The 27,516-nt window shown below is 44.7% G+C and overlaps 1 protein-coding gene across 1 annotated transcript in view; it reads left to right on the top strand.

The window, feature by feature from the left end:
- Positions 1-27,516, top strand: part of cadm4 (cell adhesion molecule 4) — a 148,150-nt gene that overhangs the window by 82,135 nt on the left and 38,499 nt on the right. The window lies entirely within an intron of this gene.

The raw sequence follows: 27,516 nt of genomic DNA on the forward strand, positions 1-27,516 counted from the left end.
GACTCTTATTCAGAGACGCAGTGAAAGACTTACAGTTGCAGCTTCCCTCGGATGGGATGTTTGGAAGAGAGACGGATGGAAAAGGATGGAAGAGAAATGTTTACGGATGATAGAAACTGAAAAGGAGGAGGTAAAAGTGCAATTTTGAATGAAGTGAAAGCGATCTGTTTTCAAAACAGCAGCTACAGAGGGTTGAAGAGGGAGGAAAAGCAGGTTAGGAAATCTTATTATGGCAATGGACAGACGGGGGGGGGTGATGAGCGGAGATTGAGAGGTAAATGACAAAAACAGTGGGTGAAAGGGTGAAGCAAGAGAGAAACACACACTGAGGGAGGGAAAGAAAAACAGACAGGGTCATGCCGGTTTCCCCGCCATTGTCAAAGTCAAATGCCGCCAGTTGCTCTCGAAACATGCAAATGAAATGCAAATTAGCGGAACCTCGGGCAGCGAGGGGCGGTTTTCATGTTGACGTTGTCATGGAAATGCCCAGTGACACACTGTGCAGGCATGTGGCTGGATGGATGGATTGGTCAAGGGGTGAGAGAGGGATATAAAAGAGGGGTGGACGGACGGTTAATGAAGATGAAAGCGTAAGAGACTGTTTACCTCAGAGTTAAGGACGGCAGAGAGGACGGAGAACTGCATCTGGCCAATCATGCAAAATGCTGAATCCTGGAACAAATTTAATGGAGGTGAACTGAATAATAGGCGAGGGTAAACAACTGATGCTATTGGTGGAAAATGAGACAAGACAAGTGGAGAGGAGAGGAGAGGAGGGAAGTAATGTGAAGCAGACAAGGCTGAGAGAGGAGAGCCAGTCTGTGTTGTCTGTTCATCACTCTGTTCTTCGTCCTTCAACTTAGTCTACCTCTCTATTCATGCATCAGTCCTTATCCGCCATTGTCTCTCCGTCTATGCCTAGCGACCCTCAGCCATTGCTCTTTCAATTTTAAGGGCACCATTAAAGGAGAAAGGAGAATTTGGAACATTTAGTTAACTATCTAAAATGATCCTATGTGAGTTGTGGTCTCCTATCATCCCAAATATTTCCAACAATGTTCAAACCCAGAGAGATCCCTAATTTTATTTAAGGTAACAGTGCCTCTCATTGGTCGCTTCTCAAGGGCGTCATTTCCCTCTTACCCCCCTCTAGTTGCTATAACTCCCAGGGACACATGAGAAACTAGCTAGCTAGCCGCTCTGTTGTTGTTGTTGTCTGTACTGCTCACTCATGAAGGAGCAGGATGAGTCATTTACATCAGTAATGGTCGTTGTTTAATGATGAAGACAACAGCTGTACATTTAGGTGAAACACATGTATGTGCCCTGGCCGCCATGTTTAAGTCCCTCATCTAGGATTCTTCTCTCCTGGGTCAGTCTGTCCGTCAGCTACTGCAGGCAGTATTTTTCCCTCAGTTCCCTTCAAATAGGGCCGAAGTATTATACTGACAACAACTCAACCAACCAGTCTGCAGGTCCTTCCTTTCAACTATGAGTGACAGCGAAAGCAGTGCAAAACTTTTATTGTTCCCAACCACTTCCTCTTGGGAACGGAGCCAGAGTGAACAGCAGTTCATAAAGTATGCAGTTTAAAGTGGAAACTCAACAGTGACTGCGTCTTTATGTGCATGCCAATATGGTGCCGTGTGCAGAGAAACAAACAATCAATTACAGTATGTGTAAGAAACCGATTAAGATCTCTGAAAAGGAATTTATATAACAAGTACAGGAGGGCAAGATGGAGGAGGTAATGAGAGCGCAGCAACAACGATGGACACAGAAGAGGTAGAGATAATGAAGAAGAAAAATCACATGGACTAGGAAGGGCAAATGAGGGGGAGAGAGAGACAAAACAACGGAGCGAGATAAACAGAGAGAGAGATAGCTGAGGATGCGGAGTGCACAGGAGGTATGGAAATGAGAGGAGAGAGACGGGAAAAGGAGGGAAAGTGAGGGAAGGAAGTAAAACGAGTGATGCGAAGAGGAGAGAGGGAGGACAGATGAGGGAGGGGAGCAGCCGTGCAGGGAAGGGCTGTGAGGCGAGGGAGAGGGCTAACAGAGGGCCGTGTTTTACAAATTGCCATTTGAGAGGAGCCAACGGAGGGATGAGGGGGGGTACAAAAAAAAAAAAATACAACAACCACAGACCGGCTCCAGATTGCACGCAGCGAGAGGTGTACTCAGGCACCTCCTAACACTGCATCGTGCACACGTGGGCGAACACACACACACACACACCAACACGAGTGATTCAGATACAGGTAAACAGACGCACATACAAAAACATGATTTCATGGGTGAACTGGAGGAGCACACTCTGAACAGATCTGTGAACTTATCCTTACCTCTCTGTGATCAGCCTTATTCTCTGAACCCTACACTGTATATGTCAGCTGCCATGTGACTAAGAGAAACCGTCTTTCCAGCTCTGACACTCACCCCACCTTTAACCTAAAAGCACCTTTGAAGTCGCATGGAAATGAAAGCGGAGAGCAACGCTGTTTCATCAGACTTGCCTGTTTTCCCATCAGTTTGTGTTTCCCCCTGAATCTCAGAACCCATCGACTGTCATCTGAGGACTATTTAGCCTCTGGTGGCAACAGCCAATGTTTCGGGGCTTCCAGTGTAGCCAGCGGATATCTGGATAATGGATATCCGGGCCAACGCTTCCTCTTCCATGCACTGGATGTTGTTTACAGTTTGATAAGCAACTTGACTTTCACACTCAACAACAACTTGACATTTTGGCTAATCTCTAGTCGAAGCAGATATCTGCATGTGAAGATGCATTTTTAAAAACTAATGCGTCCCGCCTCATGTGCTCTCCACATGGACTGGTTACCTGCATGCAACCAAAACCCGCTCCAACGTGATTGCTCAATGCTAATCAGACTGCACGTGGAAACCAGAAAGCTTGTCCCTTGCCTACAGATTCTGTATTCATAGGCAGATATCTGTTTATCGAGATTACCCTGACCACAACCTAAACGCAACCTTAGCTCAAACCCCAAACCCAGCAAACTGTATTTGTAGAAAAAACAGATTTTAACATAAAAACAGGCATATTTCCTTCTCCTTTTTTTTTGTATTTTAAGCGCACATCAAAATGCCATTTTAGTTTTTTGAAGCCGTCATCTCCATCTTATAAAACTAGAAACTTCATCACTTTCAAAGAGACAAGAGCAGCATGGTGTTCTCTTCTGACCTGCCTTTCCCAAACTTCATTTACAAACGCGTGATTGACTGACGCAGACGTGTCTTGACAGAAATGACTCATTTCGTCTGGGAAAAATCAGCATCACACCGCGTGAGTTTTGCTCCCTTTTGTGCGTGCGGAGTTTTGTAATGTCAAGGACTGCTGCACAGTGTGATTGGATAGTTTGTCACCATTGTAATAATGGCCACTTCCTTAAATGAGGAAGAAATGACAAACTATCATGTCTTAAGTGACTCATTTACATGAATGCAAAATTGTACATTTTCTGTCTATCCTCATGCACGAGTGAAATGACAGCCGTCTTTCCAGAGGCTGGAAGAGGTTAACTATCACTCTTAATCATTTCTCCATCTCCGAGGTTTAAATGCAGGGCGAAGCGTGACATACAGTCACTTATTTTGTCAAGGCGCGACTGTCGACAGTGTTGAGTGTCAAGAGTGCTGAGGCATGATTACATTTCGTCCAAATGCGCAAATGAGTGGAGCTTGGGTTTATTTATCTTAATGTGTGAGAGTCAATTTCATGCAAAAAGCTGTTTTCGAGATTTTTTTGTTCTGCTGCGCTCGTTGCTGCCGTATGTTCGGCTCCTGCATTTGTTTCAGCTTGAACTGCAGTAAATCACTCACTGAAGTTCTGTTCCTTTCAGACATGAAAAATATCTTTGTACATAACTAACCTGCTGCTTCTCAAGCCAAAACCCAAGTGAAACTTTTCTCTCTCTGCATGCCTTAAAACAAGAGTATGGCATAGAGGAACAATAAACACACTCACACACAGTTAGAGACACATTCAATGTCTTTGTGCCACTCTGTTAAGCCCTCCAAACCCACCAGGTGCTCACTCTGCAGCGTATCCCTCCAGAGGCCCTGCTGACACTCTTCTCCTGGCCCTTATCCCTCCTCTTGCAGCTCCACGCTCCATCGACACAGGACATCATAAAAGTCCCATCAGCGCAGCACCACCTTTCTTCCCCACCCACTGTCCTTCCCTCCCATCTCGCAGCCTCGATGCTCCCCTCCGGTTCACTCTGGCCATCAGCAGCAAATGAGAAAGTGGCCTGAAAACATAACGGGAGAAATGTCCTCCTCCCTGGCAATTTTATTCCACTTACACTTTAGATGTAGAAAAGTGTTATTGAGCTCAGCTTGATTTGCCAGAAAACATTAAATAGTCAAGGTGCTCATCCCTGAATTTATTAGCTATGGATTCATTGATTTTTAGCGCCTTTTTTTGGCCTGTTTGTACTATATTTATGTCAGGAAATACACTGTTTGAACAAACACACATGTTTACATTCAGTGTTTCTTCCCCAAATGCATTTTGTGCATCCTCATCATGTCACCAGTAACAAACCGCTGAATTCACGCCCCTCCTCATAATAGTTTTTGGACTATTTTGCAACCTGCATGGTTTGCATCATATTCGCTCGCTAGCAGTTTGCACCCATTGTTGCCGCCATAGTGCATTTCTTGGCAAATTAACGCCCCCAGCTGTGAAATAGTGGAATGGAGTGAAAGCGTTGGCAGAGTGAGGACATGTCTGTCTCGCAGAGCAAGCGATAAAACAAAATGAGGACCCAGGCGAAAAAAAAACATAGCTCCAAAGCACCACCAGTTGTCAAACACTCCACAGGTTACTTTTTGTGTGTTTTGTAAGTGGTACCATTTTATTTGCTCAGCCAAAAGAAATTAGTGCCACCCCAACAATTTCAGCCACCTGTCAACGGTTTTTACATGGATGAGATGCAGGTGAGACTCTAACATTCTTTACAGCCACATCAGCTGTGGTACAGGACTGTCTGACTGCTAATGAGGACTGGATAGCCAATAGTTCCCTCCAGCTTAACTGAAAAAAAAAAGTATAATCATTTGAGGTAGAGCTGAGCTGAACTATTGATTAATTCAAAATAATGTTGTTGGAATGTCGATGTTGTTGTGATTAGAATAACTTTTTCACTTTGAACAGCACATTTAGTCGCCTCTGTCCCACTCCTGCTTTTTCCATCCTGGAAATATATCCAAATTACAGCCTATTGTGATTCAAAACAACAACCAGAATTGATTATACATGCCTCGGTGTCTCTTGGCTGCAGAAATTGCAGCTGGTTCAAAATGCCACAGTGAGACTTTTCATGTAGAATCAGCCGCGGGGTACATATCGCCCCTATTTTTTGATTTTCTGTCACTGAATGCTGGTAAAATGCAGTGTTGATTTCCCTGTTTAAAAGCTGTGAGGCTCTCCGCAATCAAGTCGCTGCTTTTATTTGTGGATTTTTGACCTCCAAGCCTTGTGTGCTGGACAAGGTTTGCTGGCCATTCCTCAGTCAAGCGCATCACTGTCATGGCCCTCAACATCTGCAGTGGCCTTCCTGTTGCCTTTAGGCTGGTCAGACTCAGCGTGTCTGAGCACCTATTTGTACGAAGAGGCCTTTTATAGATGATTCCATTTTAGTGTGCGAAGTCTGTCATTGTCATTTGTTTTGCTTTATTGACTTGTGAGGCACTTTGTGACGCTCGTTATATAAAGGTGCCACGCAAATGCATTTTTACCTTTTACAGTCCCTCACCTAGAACTACAAAAGTAAACCTTTCTTATGAAATGTGTGTAGTTGAGTAACTGTTTCATCGATAAGTAAAGGCAGCAAAACAGACTTTTATGTACTTGAAAACACACACACACACACTTATTGTGTGCGACTCTCAAGGTTGACAAGTTAGATAAAAGCAATTGGTAAGAATAACACCTCACTGCTTCTTCTGCTTTTTTTTTTTCCCACTTTCACCGTGTTATCCGCATTGATTATTTTCAAACCGCATCCATATTGCAGACATTGCTCCATTCCCTCAAAGTGCAGCCTTTTTATTAAGCTTTGGAGTTTTAAATGTAGCCGTGCATGGGCCTCATACACAATGAGATCATCGCCACAATTGAGGGAAATCGCCCTTTTGAATGGAGGGATGCGGTGTTGTGTTATTTGGTGTGTCATTCGGGTAGTGTGAGAACTGTGTCACACCGTTCTGTCTCATACTCTGACAGGGGCCTTCACCATTCTGCTCTGTCAATATAGGGCAGATCCACTGGGGGACCGGGCTGAATACATGAGCCTTTTGGAGGAGAGCCTTTTCATGCACTGACAGTCTCTGGGGTTTTCTGAATTCTCTTTGTGTCACAGAGACACGGAGTGTGTGTGTATGTGTGTGTGTAAGGGTCAACAAAGAGTGATGATAGGCTGACGAAACAAGGCCCAATGACAAGAATAAACAGGAGGTTGGCCCGACTGTCAAATCAGATTTGATTTATGGATTAAAGCTCTATTAATGCTGTTGTGGTTAGTGTGTGCGTGCATCTATATACTGTATGTGTGTGTATGTGTGCAGAATGTGTATAAGCAATGTATAAACCAGTGTATGTGTAAACTGGTCTTGTGGTGTGTTTCTTTCCATCAGCTGTCAGCTGGTTTTATTTCATACTTCCCCTTTCGGTGTCCTTTTTCCCTTTCTCTCTCTGCTCTGAGACATATCTGCAGAGCTCATTATTTTCACATCTGGGAATTCATCTGTGTTTAATTGTGTAACTTCAAGTATTAACATTCGGAATTAAATTAAAAGCCAATAATACAAATTCCTGGTAAAAAGCTGATGATAAAACGACCACTTGCTGCTCTGTTCATTGTTCTTTTTAGCTTATCTAGACCATGGATTGATTGTCAGTCAGGCTGACTTTGTACAGGGGCACGGTTCCAACGGGGAAGGGGACCTACACAAGCCAGAGCCTCTGTGTGAAGTGACATTAAGATTTCACATTGCAGAGTGAAAAAGCAAGAAGTCTTTCTAACAAACTGAAGACATAGCCCAAATATTCTCTTTGAAGTTGCCAGAAGAGAGAAACCATTGTGACACCTTCAAAGGGTTAGTGTGTTTGTCCCTTCAGGTTTTCTGTAGGATGGTTACAGTAGGTCTCCTGCTCCACAGTGACACCATGTAATATGGATGCTTTGACTCTGCAAGACGAAATAGAAAAAAGGCTACATCTGTGTGGTCGCTTGACCACCAAAGTGGGTGGGTGGGGGCTTTTTTTGCGCAGCAAAGCTCAGGGGACCATCATCTCCTAATCCGTCCATGACTTAGAGGGACTCTGGTGCATAATCAGCAGCTCATTTGCATTTTATCCCCATTTGTCCTCCTCACTTTCTATTACCGGAACATTCTCTGAGCTGTCTCTTCACAAAAGGATCTCATTTACTGTAAACAGCAGCGATCAGTGTCCTCTTGCTGCAGGACCCACAGCAGCTTTTGTGAATGTGTGGGGACATAAAATATGTGTGAAAATCAGTGTGAACGTCTGTGTTTCTTCGAGGAAACCGGGGTGTTTTTCCACAACAATGAAAACCGGAGACAATGAGCATTGCGTGTGTCTGACGTCCTCGTGTTGGTTTGTAAAACGGTGGGACCACAGAGGTGGTAAACTGTGTGTGTGTTTGTGTATGTGGCTTTATAGAGGCTCCGAGTGTTAATATGGACAAACAACTCAGCAGAGTGTTTACTGTGTTGTTTATTGGTCACCGTATTAGCTGAGTGCTGTTATCTCAGCCCGTGGGGGTCAGCAGGAGAGGGGAGGGAAAGCGGAGATTATGGCGCTCATTTGGCCCCCATTGTCCCGCACTTGGTTTCGAATTTAGCAGATAAGTGTGCCAGCAGGAAAAGCAGGGAAGTGGGGGACAATAGAGGAGGGAAAAGATGAAAAAAAAAAAAAAACAGAGGCAACACTTTTGTTTGCTGTTATTTCACGGCTCACAATGACCCCAGTGTTTGACAAGCGAGGTGGGAGGAAGGGGAAGAGAGATGAGCAGGCGACAGAAGTGACAGATGATGCAGCGGCGTACTGTAAATGGTAAATAATCCCAGCAGAGGGAGAGAAGCGAGGGACCGGGGAGGTGCAGGAAAATGGAGAAACGGAAAGGGGAGGAAAGAGGAGGAGTGGATAGTCAATTATGTGGGGAATGGGGCATGTCAAAAATGTGTGGCCTCCTGAAAATGCAGCAGTAGTAGCCTACTCTGCACGTGAACGCGGAGAAGCATCCTGGGATGACATTTAAACATGATTTTTCAAGGGAATAAATTGCATGCAATTATTTACAGTTTGAAGTAATCATTTTCCTTCCACTTGCCTGTCTCTGCCCACACACATACTTGCATGAATACATTCTTACATTTGCACTCTTTCACATAACTTGCAAACTCATATGCTGTTGCGCACACACACTCACAGACAAAGGCACCGTTATCCTCCCTGCCTCCTTTTGTGTCTGTCCCGGTGAATAAACAATAGCTCATCTTTGTTGCAATAAAGGTTGACACTCCACCCTTCCCATGAGCATCTATTGACGATGAGTGGCCCTCGACACAATGAAGGAGCGCCACGCACCCGGCCCGTCCCTCCTTTCCATCCCCGAGCAGAGTCTCTTCCACCACTCAGACCTCCCTCCCCCAAAACCTTCTCCATCCCTGTCTCCAATCCTGGAGTTAAATTCAAATCGTGCAGACTGCTTGATGAATCCATTGTTACCAAAGCACTTCACAGAGAGAGCTAAATGTGGGCTGAATTAATGGGGGCTCAGGACCAAATAGCTTTCAAAAGGCAGCTCCTCTTCAGATTCTCTCATTGCTCATGTTCATCCCTCTCTCCTCTTCTTGCTGTCTTTCTTGTATACTGTGTCTCCCACTCGCTCACTTTTTTCTTCTCTTCTCCCCTCAGGGCTTAGATAAATACTCTTTCTACCTCTTCCTCGCCTCTGATGAAGATTCCCTCCATCTCTCAGCGCCTTTCATCTCTTCTTGTTTCTGTGTTTTTGTCTATCACGTCGCATATCTCTGCTGCTTCCTCTCTCTCTCTGTCTCTCGCTACCTCTTTGTTTTCCCTTTCTCATTCTGTCATCACAAATTACCTGTCCTCTCAGTCTCTCCTTCTCAGTGCAGCCCTCTCTCCATTCATATGTCTCCCTCGTCGGCCTCCAATCTCCCATTCGTGCACTCTTTTTCTTTCCTCCTCCTCCTCCTCCTCCTCCTTCTCCTCATCTGTCCCTCTATCCCTCTTTCGCTCCTCCATGAGCAGCAGGGTGACAGTCCTCCAGGGCGTGTTTGGTGTCATGGAGAAGCTTGTCTTATCGCCGCAGGCAGCTTTCATCACTGTCGGCCTTAAAGGCGCACACACACACACACACACACACAGACACACAAACACACACAGTTACTGTACATGTGCGCACACAAATTCGAAGATGCTGACTTGAGGCAGCAGGGGGTTGATCTTTTAGGGACAGTCTTCCGCCTAAGGGCCATGACATTATCTAAGCGCTCTCTTGAATGCGGTAAGCTTGTGTTTTTGTGTGTGTGAGGCTGTGCCCATGCTATGACTCCGCACAGGGATATTAGCTATTTTAATTTGCATTTATCTGCTCCCTGCGTGCACAGGGTATATGTCCCCATGCTCTAATATAAGATAAGATAGATAAGATAAGATCAACTTTATTAATCCCCAGATAGGGAAATTTGGTGTTACAGGCAGCATAAATAAAAATAGCAAATAGCAAAGGCTGACTATGTACTATATGTACATTATATACAAAAGACTATAGAAAATATTATTGCCAATTGAAAGTACTTGAGAAATATTGAAAAAGAACTGCACATGGATTGAAACAAAAATTGCACATGGTTATGGATAAATGAAGTACAGTATTTGCTCTATTGCATGGTAGATAAATATGTGTGTATATATATGTGTGTGTCTCACAGTGGAAATGAAAATGGAAGGAGGAATAATAAAAAAGGAATAATTATAAAATAATATTGCACAGGTTATATATCATGTATGAGGTACAAGGATGTTTCACAGTAGTGCAAAGACAAAACAGTATTTATGCAAACACAGCGCTACATTAAGCAGTGCTGGAGCTGAATAACCTGACTAGTGATGGAATGAAGGACCTGCGGTAGCGTTCCTTCTTACACAGCGGATGCAGCAGTCTGTTGCTGAAGGAGCTGCTGAGGGCCCCCGCTGTGTCATGCAGGGGGTGAGAGGGGTTGTCAATGATAGATGACAGCATGGCAAACATCCTCCTCTCGCCTACGTTCACAAAGGTGTCCAGAGGGTAGTGCAGGACAGAACCAGCTCTCCTGACCTGTCGGTTTAGTCTCTTTCTACCCCTCTTTATGTCTATTTATATAGCAAGGTACCATCAGACACTGTGGCTATATTTTGCATGTGTGTGTGTCCATGGTCAAGAGCCATCATTTTGGATTGCAGTTCCTTTGTGTGTGCGGTGTGTGTGTGTGTGTGTGTTCGTGTGTGTGTGTGTGTGCGCTTCCTCTTCAGCTCCTCCCCTCCCCTGTCCTCTCTTTGAACTCTGCTCCAGTGTTCACAGCAACAACCGCCGGACACAAGGCCACACCAATCAGATTCTGGGAACACACGCGCCCGCACACACACACGCATGAGGCTCATCGGTTTCAGTTCTTAATGATTTTCACTCAAAAAACACCCGCAGTTTTACTGAAAGGAACACAGCACATCCGTTCAAACTGATTTTCAGTTCAATTTTATGCTCCCACGCACCAAAAAGTTGCACAGCTTCTTGGTGCCAGAGGAAAATGTTCACCACAGTTTACGGCAAACAAAGGTCCTCCTGTGACAAGTCAGTATATGCTTCTGCTAATAGATAGAGAAGTGGGAATGCAGAGGAGCAGCTGATCATGCCGCAGAGTCACACTCTTAAGAGCCACTGGAAGTAATAAAGAATAATACTGTATAATAAAAAAAAAAGATATATTGATCCTGCAAAAGCTGTTTTTATAATCTGGTATTCACCAGGAGCCTTGCATTCCTGATATTTTGTCTCATTTCACAAAATTAATGTGGACGACATTAAAAACAACATTTTCTTTGAAAAATAACAATGCAAAATAATGAGCCCTCAACGAGCAGTGTTCGATGTGGACGCCGCACATACAGCAGGCACACACTGAGGCATCGACATGCGTGAGACCGAGAGAAAGACAGGAACAGCGATGAAAGCCAGATAATTGCGTCATGTAGAGGAGATGAAACACAGGACACAAAGTACGACAGACACGGAGAGAGAGAGAGAGAGATAGTGTAACGGATTATGAATACCCAGCAAGAAGCAGAATGTGACAAACTGATAAGAAATGGCATGATGCATGATGACACGAAGAAGGACAGGGGGAGTGAAGGAGGGAGTGGCAGTGGGAGAAAAAGGATGGAGTCAAGGAGAGGTAGCACGATGGAGGTGGGGGGTGCAGGGAGGGGGCGTAGGGTATCGAGCGAGAACAGCGGAAGGAGAGAGAGAAGGAAAGGAGGGAGAGGAGAGGAAAGGGGGCTGGTGAAGCGATGAGGCGAAAAAGCACAGCACACCAGGGAGAGATAGAAATGATGGAAGGACCACAGCTGAGGCGCAGGGACAGACGGATAGAGACACAGTGATGGAGGAGGGCAGAGGGAGGGATGGAGGGAGACAAAAAGCAGGAGGTTTTCAGTGTTTCCTGCTGCCTGAAATGATGACATGGTAACAAAATAACATAGTGTTTGACAGATACTTGTAGCCAGAGTCCCTCACTCTTTTGTTAGCATTCGGGGCCACAGTGGGAATGCAGCCCTTAACCCTTCAGGTGACAGCATCTTTGTCAGGAGGTGAACAGGGCATGTATGTCCCAAACCCTGCACGCCCCAAAAATAACTTTATTCCCAACGCAGACGCAGAAGAAGAAAATAGGTGCAGCGTGGAGCGTGAAAGTCAGAATGTAAGACATAGACAGAGCAAAGCTGCTGGTACGCCAGAGGATTATCAGGATGATTTACAGCAGATTTACCCACCCGGACAATTGGATCAAAGGCTTGATCGGGACCAGCGGTCAGCCTAAATTCATCCGGTAGAGTGAAGGGCTTTAAGATTCAATTTCAGCCAACCCGGTGAACTTCTAGATTGATCTGAGCTACCCTAATAATGCCAAACATGTCTGATAATTACAAGCCAACATCTGTACAGATCCTGACCAAATCCTGTGCTGCACAGGCATCGCAGAGTCAGTCCAGCAGCAGATCTGACAGTCAATAGTGAGAGCAGCGGTTAGCATCGTGTGAGCTGAAGCTGAGCATGCTGAGCCTGATCCTCTGCCTCCATTGTTGCTTTGAGTGGTGTTTCATTGGCTCGAGTGCGTTCTTGTGAGATTAGAGGTCCTAAAGTTAGTGTTATGTAAGGAGACAGCGGGGTCATCTCAGTTTCATTGTTAACGGATAATATTGTTGTTTGTTTAAGTTTGTGCCTCTCGTCTTCATATTTCTCCCGGTGGTGTTGTAGCAGAGTTGGAGACAAAATAGTTCATTTTTCCGCCATCAGAAGAAGCCATTTTTGCTGCCAATTTTATTTCGCTTGAAAAACAACTTGCACAGACTTGAAAATTGCCTAAGACAGAAAATCCATCATGGTAAAAAATAAAGCCTTGATTTGGTCTTGTTAGAGTTCTGTTTTATCATTATCTCATTGTGCCAGAGAGTCCCCAGGTTGAGTGCTTTCATATCACCGCGTAACATTGTGCTCCACTTACTGTCAATCACCTGACAGCCACGAGAAGAAATGAAATTCTCTGGCGGGACATAATCCCAAAGCATGTTGCATTACAAACACTGTCACAATCTAAAATATCGTCACAGCCATGTCTTGTTATTGGAGGCGTCTTTGTTAGCCAGGATAGCAGCAAGTGTCAAGCCAGATTTGACGAGATAAAATCTGGAAAACAATAACAAACAAAAACAAATTTTAAAAAGTCAAGAAAATTGAATTCTCAGCAATTCTTATTTTCTCAGTAAAATCAGAGATTATTGCAGAAATATCTGTGACCTCCAAATGACACCAGCGTTCATTTTTGAGTGAGTGGCACCTCACCTTTCTCTAATCCAGTCTACGAGCATGCCCGCAGTTACTATCCTCATCTGATGCAGTATATTTACAAAACATGTTTGGGTTTTAAAGCAAATAGAGCGCCGCCCACACACCGAGCGAGGGCGAGCGTGAGGAGCAGAGCTGACGAGAATGAAGTTCGAGTGCTTTGACATCAATAGCTGTGTCAGAAGAACACAAAAACAGAGTGAAAAGCTTGACAGGGAAAAGAGAGGGTGGTTTGTGCAGGCAGCACGGAGGCCTTATCAACTAACCCACCACACTTCTCTTACCCCCCTCTCCTCTTGATCACAGTAGTTTGACCCAGGGGAGTAGCTCACCTGATTGGCTGTCTTTCAGGGGCAACATCCAGAGGTGAGCATGTTTCGTGATAGGTGGTTGCTAGGCAATGGATGTTAGTATGAAGAACTGGGTGTGGAGATGGGACCAGCTGCAGAGGATGACTGTGTGTAACTATATCTGTGTTGCCTCTGTGTTTGTTTGTTTGTGTGTTTGTGTGTGCGTGCGTGCGTGCGTGTGTGTGTGTGTGTGTATATGTGATGCTGTGGGGGGCAGTGTCTTGTTTTTTTGTGCGTTTGCATACATGTGGGTTTGCATAGTTGACTGTGTTGGTTCCTTCCAAAATAATTTCATGATTGAACTGCACAATTGCGTGCATGTGTGTGTGTGTTTGTGTGTGCGTGTGTGTGTGTGTGTGTCAGTGTGATAGCCTCCTGCAGGCAGAGCAATGTAATAACTATCATTACCAAATCATGGGCTCAAGCTCTCATTTAAGACTAAAAGGACATTAAAGGAGGGCCGCTGTCAGGGCCATGGCAATCAAAAAATGTTGCGTGTGTGTCTATTTGTGTGTGTGTGTGTTTGTGTGAGGGAGTGCGTGTGTGCGTGTGCATGCACTGGCAGACGAATACATATAGAATTTGCATGCACACAGTTTTCTTTCAATTATGAAGGCTTTCCTCATTTTGTGTAATGAAACTGGAACCCCTCCATCTATCACACACACACACACACACTCACCCACATGCATGCACATACACACACACATCTTGGAATCTATGTATCAGTGTGCAAGCCCCACATAGAGCCTTATTAGGCCTGTTTGTGGCTGCTGCAGCTTAATTTAGTCCCCTGCTGGGGGTGTTATTCTCTTCATTAGAATTATCAACAGGTGTACTGGGGCCTCACAGATAAAACACTACCTGATAGCGGCAGTGTTGCAAGTGTTAGTCATGCAAGTTGGGGTCTAATTCTTCTTCTCGCGCTCGGTCTCAAATCCCCAAAGTTCCCTCAAGCTAGTTAACCAACCGTGCTGTTGATCAAGCTGAATGAAATGTGAAACCTGGAATTTTTTTAACGGAGGCGAGCGGTATATAAGATTTAGGCCGCTTAATTGCTGCGAGCTACTTCAGCTCATTTGGTGGATCCCTCTGCTGTGGCTTGGCAGACTCTCCGTCCACTTTGAGTCATCCAGGAGTAAATAGAGGAATGTGTGTGTGTGTGTGCATGTGTTTGTGTGTTTAGTTCACTGTGCACTGTGTTTTGAGAGGCACGGTGTGCTATCGGCTCGTTAAAGCGGTTTTCAACAAGTATTTGCTTGTTAAAGGCAAACAGCGCCCAATAGCCCGCTGTACAATAAACAAGGGAAAGAAAATCTCTTAGATGAGTTGATAAATGCTGTCTTTCACTTGGCACTAAAGGGATGAAGGCTGAGGCAGCTTTTAGCCCCGGCTGTGATCCGCTGAGTGCCGCGTGTGATCGACAGCCCTCATGAAAGGTGAGGTGAAGTCGAAACTTCACCGCTTTTCACATTAATTTTCTTTTTAAAGCGAAACTCAAAATAATCAATCACAAGTCCAGTTGGAAAACAATTAGCAGATTAGAGACAAGAGCCTTTGTTAGGGTCTGCCAGTGTGTGTATGTGTGTCTGGCCCTTTCTGCTTATTAAAAGTATGATTAATATATTGTAGATATGTCACCTTAATTATTCCCACACAGCAGTGACTGATTTGTGTTTGTGTGGCCGTATGTTCTTTGCTCAGTCCAGTGGGAGAGAGCAATAATACTTATTGCACAGGTAAAAGCGGTGGTGGCACATTATAAATGAACAACAGAGCCTGAGGGTGGTTCAGACTGAAAGGACATGAAGAAGAGAGGAGAGGAGAAGAGGAGGAGAGAGCTCATGAATAAAAACAGCACTGTGTCAGGGTCACTTGTGTGGAGGCAGCGATAGGTGCCTTGAACATGCCAACTGGTTGTTCACTTGAGTCCTGATCTATGTGGGCAGCGTGGCGAGCACTACTGAGCGAGGGACAGAGGAAAGGATGTGCTGCATTTGATACCGTTAGCTGTCTGATGTCAGCAAAAGAAACAAACTTTGAACACAAAGAATGTCGCTCTTTCATTCTCCTCTGAGGAGAATGAAAGGATGGAAATACAGAAATAACAAAGCCTGAAAAAACAACAAGAGCAACAAAGGGCCGAAAGACATCAGATTGAATCAGAAGCCGTAAGACAGTTCATGTTTGCGGGACTGGAGACAGCAGCGGCTGCAAGACAGGTGGTGGAGAACAGAGCAAGGTTAGGGCTTGGGGAAAAGTGATAACTCATACGTGCTTTTTCTATCGGTAATCATTGCTTTAACATGTTTATCAGCTAATGCCTCTTAAACCACAATCAGTAGCCCGATCATGTGTCAGAATTAGCCAGCATTGATAATCATTTGTCTGATCTGATCATCTAATGATGTAGGACGTTAAGATGTGGGTCGACGCTCAAGCACATTATCCGTAGAGCACGATTTTATAAGAAAGTAATTCAAAGCACTGCAGAGGGTGATATAAAGTGAATAATATGAAGAATAAGTAATAAAATATAGAACCTATAAATATAAGAAAACATTTGTCACATTTTTGGCATTATTAACTTGTGTCTTAGTCATTTCTCGCCATAAAGCTACAAAAACATCCCCATAAAACTTAAACAGCAGTATAATGATATGGGTTATTATAACTTTTCCAACACGTTTGCTGTATGTGCAGATCATAGATCAAGAGGCTCAGACTTAAAAAGACGTAAAAGCTCTGATCTCCGAACGTGGGATCACAGCTTTTACATGTCAGAAAATTAGGGGAAAAAAAATGGGAAAAAAATAAAATAAAAAAAACAGATATTCAAATTGATATGGAGAGACAACTGTACGCAGAGAGAAAGAGAAATACAATAATGGAGGCACAAAGAATAAAATGAAGAGGACTGCTGTCAGAGTCACCTTGTAGGAACAGGAAGTGTGTCCCAGTGAGGGATGTTTGGTGCGAGTCAGACTAAAGAGAGGAGGACGGGGTTGGGAAAAGAGACTGATGAAAGAGGAGGAGCGGCTGGAGAAGAGCTCTGACAGATTGTCATTAAGAAAGACAGCTGCCTTTTTCTGTGACTCTTCTAATCTATAATCCACACACACTCACACTCACACACTCGCTCACATTTTTCATTTGTCATTTTTGCTCCTAGGTGCTGTAGTCTCATTAAAATTGAGATCTCTGTTTCAAGAGAAACTTCTGCAAATACGAGTGACAATGAATATGCACAATCTAATTTAATAACATGTTCAGTCAACACACACTTAAAAAAGCAATTATTAAAATTTGTGGGAAATGCGAGAGGACGGGAGATTTTAATTTCACAGTGCTTTGCAGTCGGTTTTGTTTACAAGGTGCAGAAACCAGTCATGTTTAGAATTTATGCACAATGTACTTAATTAGAACAGGATCTGTGAACTGTTACCATAATTATTGGACGTAAAAAGAAAAAAAAAGTAGAGATGTGAACTATGTGGGCAGCTTCAAGAGAAAAATTCAGATGAAAAGAATGCATTGTGCCTTATCTTCGTACTGTTGGATTCTAAGAGCCGACTTGTGATACGAATCACAGAAATGATCTACACACATGCAGACACATGGGCTCGCAAACATATGACTGGTTTGGATTGTTTCAAGTCTGACTTAATACAATGTGCTCATGCCATGCTGTATATATGTTGAAAGAGTTATTACACTGTAAAAGTCACCCTCTCCCGACACGCTGTTGCTTCCAACTCATTACATATGGACACCTGACTTTTTAAGGCACCCCTTTAGCGTCCAACAGAATCATATATAAAGAGTGAGAAAAGTCCACATTTTGAGGACAGTGGGGTGGTTGCATGGGACAAACAGGACTTTCACCCAGGAGTCTTCATGACCCGTGCAAAACCAAGAGTTTTTTTGTAAGTGAAGTAATGCACGTAACTTAACGTGCATAAATAACGCACATAAGTAATGTACTTATCTTAAGCTGAACCATGATCTTTTCCTAAACTGAACCAAGTCGTTTTTGGTGCCTAAACCGAAGCAAAGTGTGACCTTTTCCTAACGTTAACCCCATGCTCGTTATTGTTATTCATTATTGTTTGCTTTATTTTGAAAGTGTAACCGGACATTGCTTGCTGGGCTTTACCTTTTAATTATTGCTAACTCGACCGTGGAGCCCTACATGTTGTAAAATGATGCTGAAGGGCTACCCAGTGCCTTAAAAAGTGACGCCAAGGAGTCTTGACCGAGCGTCTGCATGCGATGAGTAGGGTCTGAGGATGTGTTGCCTCTCCATCGGCCGTGCAGAAATGCACTCCACTGTAAAACATGGGCTCGGACGGAGCGCGAGGCGGGAAGCATGTTTGCATGCAAAGTCAATGGAAAGACGGGTACAAGTCGCCTCAGATTTGCTTGTGGTGGCACGAATTGTGGCACGACCACACAACTTGTGCTTATCGCCAGGTAAGGTTTTAGAGTTCCTGGTGAACACTAAAATCAGTCGGAGGCTGCGATGCTAGCTTCTTGCTAGCTATCATCTCTGCATCATCTAAATCTCTTCATCTTCTTCAGGTTTACAGCCAGAGTTGCCTTCTGGCAACTAACCTTCACGTCAGGATCCCTGTCCGGGGTAAACACAAAGATGAAATATTGTACTAAAAAAGCAAACTTTTAGAGATATCCACCGCTCATAGTAGCATCTGCTGAATTTTAGGGGATTTCTTCACAGCCAGTATGGGCAGGAGGAATGACTTAGTGACCTCTATCATTGTACATGCAGTATTGTGTTAAGGTGGACTTGAACAAATCCAAACCTATCCTTTACCACAGACCTGTACACATGCTCACATGTCACTGTCTGTGCAACCACGCAGAGCCGTGCAAACCTCATCACAGACTCAGACAGGCATGAATGAACTGACTAAACACACTCTCACTTTCTCTCCATAACACAGTGAATAATTGAGCTGACTTACCTACAGTCTATTAACATAGTGTAGCTTTAATATGCAGAGAGAAGAAACAGAGAAGAAAGAAGGACAGAGGCGGGGTGGGGGTGGGGGCACGTGAAGGAAAGATGGTGGTGGTGGTGGGGGGGGTTAGGGATGAAAAACATGAAGAGAGAGTAGAATGAGAGGGAAAGAATGGAAGGGAGAGAGTGGGAGAGATAGAAGTGGGAGAATGATAGGGAAGCAGTGGAGCAAATCAAAGTAAAATTAAGTGCATTTACATATTTAGATGAGCGCTTCTAGTCAGCCTGTCTAATTATTTCATCTCCATTTTTCATTTGCACGCTCTTCAATCCAAAAGCAGCAGGCCGTGAGGAAAGTTTCTCTCTCTCCTTCCTCACCATTACTTTATCACATTCACACTTGTCCCTCTCTGACTCTCTATCCCTTGCAGCCGCCTTTCGTTATCCGGGTCATTACCATACACTTTTTGTCCGTTCGCACTTGTTCTCCCTATCTCCCTTACGCCCCCTGCTCCTGCTGTCTCTCGCCATGTTTTATGCATGCCAGGATACTGCCCCACATGTGTCCAGAAAAGTGTGTGTGTGCGCGTGTGTGTGTGTGCAAAGGTTCACTGCTAATGCCCTTTCTGCCTCCATGTTTTATGCATTGTGTTGTCCTCGTGAAGACAACTGTGTATGTCAGTGTCCAAAATATGTGTGTGTGTGTGCGTGTGTGTGCACACCCGCTATTAAACCCTTCAAATTAGCATGAACCATGTCAGGAACAGCCAAGCCACGTTAACCTTCTATCACTGATTTTCCCCTTTTCTTTATGCCTTTCTTCACACTCCATAAATCTGTCTTTCTCCTTGCTCTCACAATCTCTCCTTCCCTCCCTGCCTCCTCTCCTCTCCCTCCTCTCCCTCCTTCTCCCTCTCTCCGCCTCGCTGCTGCTCATCACTTTGTTTGCATCTCCTTTCTCTCTACATTACTTCCCCTTGCTCCTATAAATGTCCCCCTCCTTGTACACCCACACTCATCAGCGCAATCTATTAGTGTGCGTCTGTGCAGCCACGTGCATGCGTTTGATAGCGTATCTTTGCTTTGAGGCTCGTGTGTGTTTCTGTTTATGTGAGCCTCATTGCTTGTATGTGCGTTTAGGCTGAACTGTGTGCGGCTGCCGATGTGTGTATCTTCCACGCACATGTTTGTGTGCGGGAGTGTGTCTCTGCATGTGCGGCACGTATGTGTGTGGGAGTGCGCGCGCACGTGCATGCGAGCGTGTCTGCTGGCATAAAAGGTTGTTATGTGCTTTAGGTGTTAATTGGCTGAGGAGCTTCGTTAATATTCTCCTTGCGAGCCTGCTCGTCAGGAACAGAGCCGGCAAACTGATGAGTGTGTGATTTTCCTCCAGAGAGAGAGAGGGGGAGAGAGAGAGAGAGGGAAGAGGAGAAAGAGTAACAGGAGTGACTTCAGTGCAAAGACCCTGTGTAAGGTCAGAGTGAGAGAAGAGTAGAGCAAGAAAAGGATTGGAAAAAAAGGCAGAGAGAGAGACAGATGAGCAGGAAGAGGCCGGGAAAGCAACAGACTGAGCGAGAAAGACAAAAAAAAAAGAGATGGAGGGAAAGAGGGATGTGATAAAAAGCCATAAAGGGTTCCATTGAGACGTTGGGTGAAAGGAAAGATTATATCATGCGAGGGAGAAATTATTCCTTTGTTAGGCGTTTGTGAATTGGCGGAATGGGGGCAAGGCGGTTGGCAGGATACCCCCTCGGCAAGGTGGCACATAGCTGCTCAATTCTAATCACCCACGCTCTATGCCACGACAGCGAGCAGCTAACCTGGTCCGGACCCCGCTTCCAGCTACACACACACAGAAATATACAAATCTGCTCCTGCAGAGCGCATGAAAATGAAACATCATGAAAAGGCTGAGGCCTTTACAGGTTAATATTGGGACTGTGGCTCAGTGCTGCCCCCGATGCCAATGCTGTGCCATCGGTGTGTGAGTGTGTGTGAATGGTTAAAAGCTTGTAATGGGCAGGTGGCCTAGCCAGGGTGAATGCAGACCCGCTTTGAATGGTCGTCAGACTAGAAGAGAGCCATATGAATACGTTCCATTTACCATTTACCGTGTCCACGTCGATGAGAAAGTAACACACACATACCTGGAAAGCAAAGAGCCAGATAGTGAGCTGGTACGTGCACGCATGGGCAGAGTGACATCTGTAACGCGCACGCACATCGGGGAACAAAAGAGGTTTCCACGTGTCACCGGCAAATGTTTGCAGATGCAGCGGGACCACAAAGAGGAGAGACTGACACACGCGCTGCAGCAGAGAAAACAGTGAGCGGGGAGTCGCAGCCTGTCAGTGGGAGGTATGATGCCACACGGATAATGACTGTTACTCCCAGCAGGTAACTGTGTAGCATGTGGCTCACAGCACACACAGAAATACTCGTTAGGAAGCTCCGACAGTACGTTCTCCGCTTGGCAGGTAACACTGTTTGCATTTATCTTACTGAATAAGGGAAGAGTGAGCTTAGTGTTCTGTCGCATCCCAATGGGGGGGCCTTGCATGGGTATGCATAAAATACACCTGTAATGCCCTCTCATACCTAAACTGTGTATCTTTCTATTAATGCATGTATGAATAGCGCAAGGGCCAGGAGCGCCTTTAAATGTCATTTCTGGATTAAAAAGCGTCCGGTCTTGTTGGCCGACATACTCTAACACCTTGTATCCTGCAGTTCCCTTTATCTGAGCAAATGAGAAAACCCGCAGCTACCTTGAATCCCGCTGTATCTTTCTTGACTGCAAGTGTTTCAGAAGTTATTCACATTTTCTGCCGTTCCAGGGGCTCTGTCTATGACTCCTCAGTCATTCACAATGCGACTTTGCCTCTATATACTAATTTGCTTTGCCAATTACGTTTTGTCGGGAAAGTAATTGCTGCCGGGATTAAGTTTATTGGCAAGGTTTTTTCCAATCCAGGAAGTTTGAGTTTCTTCTGGAGCCCAGAAGTCACAGAGAGGAGGTTAGGATCGCAGTTCGGCACACAAAGCACATGTTTTTGACACCCGAGATCAGAGTTTGTGTGCTGTCAGGTGGTTAAAATGCTTAACGAAGGAGGAAAAGTCAATGCCAATCAATCCCATGTCACGCTTCGAGTTGCTGTTGACAATACACAGACAGTAAATGCTGCAGATACGTTGTGAATATTTTGCATTTGACATGAAGAGTATCAATATAGCATTCAATATAGTTGCCTAACACAAGTCTGGATATTAGATGTTGCACAGTCCTCACTGTGGTATTAGAACAGACTCTAAGAATGTAAATCTGATCCTCTGCTTGGATAGAAAGAAGCTTATTTGTACCAATTTGGGAAGTTTCCAGACGTCTCTTTGGGTGAGCAATTTGCAGGAGTCTCTTTTTAGAGTCTTTGACCCGAGAGTCTTAAAGCTTTTGTCAGCATTGGCAGTTAAGGTTCCCCGAAATTTGTTGTGGAGACAAATTCCAAGTCTGGCTCACATTCATGTTTAGCCCCAAGACAGAAACTTCTGTGGTCGTCTTCAAGATGAACGCATGTGCATGTGAGAAATGTTCTGTGTCCTGTGTTTGTTAAACAACTGCTCTGTTCGATTAAGTGAATTCAACATAGTGAATTTAACAAAGGAAGAGCATTTGTGCTGAAGTAGTAAGCTTCAGCTGGCTTATTCAACTACAGTAGCAGCAGCCATCAATAGCATTCTCCATCTTCAGTTCTGGCAGACTGTCACTTGAGTGTTTTGTTCTAAAATGCATGCTCAGTTCTTTGCCAGGCTCGAAAAGAATAAGCTAAAATTGTCCCCGTTAATGCACGGTTGATGCATGGTAAATGCATAATGGGATGAGACTAATAATAGGATTTCTACAATGGCTACCACAGTGCCTTTATGTCTTTCCTTCCACCCTGTAAAACTAGTGAAAAGACGGTGCCAGGTCCGGTGTCTGCCAGAAAGAGAGTTTAATCTCCTGGTTTACTGTAGAAACCCAGAGAAAGGTGAAGCAGAATGGGGGTATATGAAAAAAACACACATCCTGCTCATGCACTCACATCCAAACCAATATCTGTTTCGCATTCTTGTTAGCCTGTCATGATGTGAGCCATATTGACTTTTACTTATTTGCCAGGCTCCACTGTCAACAGACTGCGAAAAAATAAAGAAAATCAAAACTTTGTAATCCTAAATTGTGTGAAAAAGAGTGTCGCTCAGAATGTACCCAAATGATCGTGCCGTATTGATCCCTTCGCCCGGGAGCGTGAGGTGAGCAGGAAGCAGCCTGAGCCGTGCCTCCAGAAAATGCAGTCACTGATAGTGTCCATAGATCGAGGAGCTGTGACTTTTCTAATTAGAGAGTTCAGAGCAAACCCAGTTGGATTAGCTAGTGCATGGCTCTAGGCTACCTATTAACACCAAGTCAGCCAGACAAACAAGAAATCAGAAAGACGAAGGAGAAGGAGAGCAGAGGGCCATGAGGGGGTCGAACATAACCTGGTGAATGTGCTCAAACCTGGGTCAAAACACTTGTTTTTATGAGAAAAAAACGCCTATAATTTGGTATTCCTTCTTTCCCCCTTGTAATAGATAGTGTAAAAGGAATGGAGCACATTGGTTTGCAGTATCTCAAACAGTAGTTGCATAGTATTGTGTGTTTTGTTTATACTGGAGAGCATCCCTGAGGAGATTACTCAATCAGGACAGTTCAGATAATACTTTCCTGTGAGTGATTAAACTCTCTAGTAGTCTGGGACTTTGTGGCAGCTCCATAAAACAAACTTCATGAAAAAAATGAAAACTTGAAAATGCTATCTGAATTCATTAAGAATACACACAATCTATATTCATGAATATCTATATGTATGAGTTCACATGCCTCGATTAATAACCGCACTGATACTCGGTGGTTCACTCATGTTACAGCACCCTTGGGGAGATGCTCACTTGATTTATTTTTACCTTTCAGGAACACATGCCCCCCTTCACACTTTGCCAGCTAATAAACCCTAAAGTTTCACGCCTACGCTGACACACATGCATGTACCCCCCCACACAACAAGCTCGCGCGCAATCACACACACACGTTCTCCCAGCCCACTTGCTTGCACAACCTCAAGGGAGACATAAGAAATAAATTCGACACTTCCGCTTACCCAAGAAGCGCCTTAAGGACAAAGAGAAATTTAATCTTGGATAAGCCTCCCGATAGAATCTCTGCATTAGCCCTCTGCTGCTGGTTCACAGCTATCCCATCAACCTTTACCTCCCACACCTTGGCCCGGTTCCCTCGCATCTCTCCTCTACGCCGCTTGTTTTTTTTCCTTCTTTGCCTCTCTCTGACTGCCTCACCACTTCTTTTCACTATCTTTTTCTCTCTTTTCTCCTTTGTCTTGTCCTCACCTTGCTACCACTGCCCGCTGTCCGTCCCTACGCCCCTTTGACTCTCCCTCGTCTCTCACCTCATGCCTCCACCACCCCTTACAATTCTTTCCACCAGCCTCCATCTCTCCATCTATTCCCAGTCATGGTACGCACTGTATATATCTATATTTCTGTTCCTCTCCCTTGTCGGAGCACTTTAATACCATTGGTATTAAATGCTGGCACGACCTCCTCGGCATACTTAAGCAGGCAGGGATCCTTGTAAGGCTGTTTGAGTGCTTAATATTTTCAGCACGCCGCTGACTTAAGCCCCTTAAGTGCTTTGGCAACACTTATTCCACGGTGGCACCAATGAAGCCCATTAAAAATTTGATTTGGATGAGAGAGAGAAGAGAGGGAAGGAAAAAAGAGGAGGAGGGGGGGATAGGGGACACAATTTGCCATTACCTCCCTTCCTTCCGCACACACTGCGACAAAAACAAATACCCCCATCAGGGGGTTGCCCACACAGGGACTTTGTAGACACACGAACGCACACACACACACACACACACACACACGCACACGCACAAACTCGGCAGCAGTGCAACGTTTGCAATGTGTTCTTCTTTTTGTCTGTAATTATGTCCTTTGTGCTCTATAAAACACTTTGCGATGACCCTATTTTGTTAAAAGCACTAGATAAATAAATTTGACTTTATTTGACTTGATAATAGGGAACAGCATGATTCAAATTGAATGCATAAAGATGTTTGTAAATACTGCTTGTGGAAGATTAGAACTGATAGTTTATGATCAGTTGATTAAGAACACATAGAGGTGATATTATAATAACAAAACTGTGTTGCCTTCCGCGTTTTACAGGACAATGAAAGTCATAGACGCAGAGTCTAGTGTAGTTAACTCCCACCATTGGCTTTGTATTGCCAGTTTTATTGCCGATAGCAGTAATGATGGTATGTGTAGCAGTGAGCTTGAACAAAGGAACTGCATTATGCACGATGTGTTAATGCAAAATACACAGACAGGTTGGACTAGCTATTAGCAATGATTTCTGTCATACTTTTTTATTGAGCCAGGTTCGCATCAGCATAACTCACAACACAGTGTTGTTTCTGCCTCATCCACATGCGCTTCAAATACCACACACAAACATGTACACAGTTCTTGTCACCAGACAGCCGTGCGCATCCCTGCAGCCATAAAAACGGCCATTTAACATAAAGAGGCACTATGATGCCTCTGTGTCTGCCTGCATGGCTAAATTAATGGGTAGTCGATAGTGAAAGGGCCAAACAGACAGCCAAATGTACACGCTGCTTCAGTCAACACTGGACAACCAAGCACATTCAGACACACACGACGCCACTGTTGGCTGACCTGAAAGACTACCATTGTCACTGCTTCCATCCACACACACTCATCTCTAACCTTCACAAAATACTATGCAAAATATGCAGACACTGATCCCACACTGACACACACATTCTGCGCAAGGGGAGGGTGACCAGGGTTATATAAACAAGTGCAAGACAGAAAACGGATAGACAGATGGATGTGATTACCAACGATACTACATTGGGATTACAGCAGTTTTCGTAGATCAACAGGAAGGACGTGAAGCGAAAGGAGGACGAACGTGAGGGAACTAACTAGCTGCTTTTTGACCGACTGCAGGATTGAAGGAACAGGAGGGAGAGAGAAGGCGAGAGAGGGCAGAACGGATAAACTAAACACAATTTGAGGAGGACAGTTTGAACAAGTGAATAGACTTTGTTTCCGTGTGTCTGCCGCCAGGCCCCAGACCTGCCAGACCGGAGTTGCCGGTGCACACCAACACAGAGTAATTTTCTCAGCGCCAGCCAGTTGACCGGTGAAGTCAGCGCCGGAGGGAAGATTGGTGATGATCCGCTTTCGGCTTTGCCAGAAGTGTCAGGGCCATCGACGTTAGAGCTCATTGTGTTTGCAGTGCCACAGAGAGCGAGAGAGCGCGGGCGGTGTGTAGTAATCTAAGGATGACACCCGCACTTTACTCCATCAGATAGTGCTCAGTGAGGTGTGTGGTGCTGCTCGTCACGCTTTGTCTCCGCACTGCAAACACACACGCTAAACACACACACTGCCACATACAAACACAGGAGCGCTACACACTCCCAGAGGCCGACGACGCATTAGGTCCTGACAATCAGCGGAACTCTGTCCGGGCCTCAAACACAGCTGGCTCTAGATCAGTGTGTATGAGTGAGTGTGTATGTGGAGTGCACCCAGGCACAGGCTGCACCCAGTGGAGCATGTTGGAAAGGAAGAGTTAGCCAGGTCGATGCTGCACGATTATTCTGTCTGATAGCCTGTGATTATTCGGAGGAGACTAAAATTACCATTTTAAAATCACTGTCCATTTACGCTACAGTGTATACATGATAGCGTATCAAAAGAGTTCTAGCATTCAAGCGAATAATGGTCGATACCTTGTGAGAATAATGTGCAAGTCTCTGGGGTAAAATAGCAGACCAAAAAGTGTAATTTCTGAATCGAAAAGCATCAGGCTGCAGTTTGCTCAACCTCTTGCAAGTTGGTTATTCTATGAGGGGCATGCACTTCCACTCTCTGTCCTTATAGAGCTGCACTCAAGCTCAATGGATTTTATTTAACCTTAGCTATCTCCAGATGAGTTGCACGATACTGTCTCCATCTCCCCAGAGGCCTGGTCGGTTTGGTTCGAGCTCAAAGGAACATTGACTTCTGCCTGCCGATTTGTCGGGCGAGAAGTGCAGAAAACCTTGTTTGACTCATTAAAATACAATCTGTTCGAGAATGAGCATTGCTGCCCTACATTTCACTGTCCTCGAGGGCATGGCAATGTAGGTAGCTCTATTTCAAAAGTAAGCATTCAGTCAACATCAGTGGAGATAAACTTGACTTGCTTTGGAAGACAGTTTCTCAGCCTGCATCTGAATGAAATATAGCATTATTGATGTTTTCTGTTCCTTGGAGCAGTGCGCTCTGACCTACAGGAGACAAGCAGTCTGTTGTTGTGCTTAATTGTGTGGCTGATTGTTAGAGCGCCTGGTGCTCAGAGCTGAGTTTGACACTGCAGTGTGCAATTGGCGAGGTGCTAATTAAGTTGTCCCTCGTTTGGTTAATTGCAAAGCTGCCATTACTGAATGCGCTTGCTGGTAAAGAACACAGAATTGCAGGTCGGCTTTGGTCACTTTTGGTATTGGTTTTTCTGGTTTATTGAGCTGAGAGTCTTGGGCTTTGGTCTCAGGAGGCTCAGAGCACCATGGTAGAAAATAGCTAGCCTAGCAGTGTTTACTTTGTTGTCTTTTTGCTCAGATGGGACAGAGTGCCTGTACTGCTTTTGTAGCAGCAAAGCTTCTGCACTGTATGGATTTAGACAATGCATGTTGTAAGTTCTCTCTAAGCAGCACAAGGTACTAAAGTCAACAGTGGAACTTTTTGTTGTCCTAAGCTCATCTCTGTGTGCATTGTGATATAGTGTCTAAATCGCTAGCTCTGTTAGCGCCCTGATCTCTAGCCAAACTTCTGAATATTGCGTGCAAGCCCTCGCTACAATTCAGTTCTATGTGAGCTAGCA

This window comes from Chelmon rostratus, chromosome 8 (genome assembly GCF_017976325.1).
Source record: "Chelmon rostratus isolate fCheRos1 chromosome 8, fCheRos1.pri, whole genome shotgun sequence".
Lineage (NCBI taxonomy): Eukaryota > Metazoa > Chordata > Actinopteri > Chaetodontiformes > Chaetodontidae > Chelmon > Chelmon rostratus.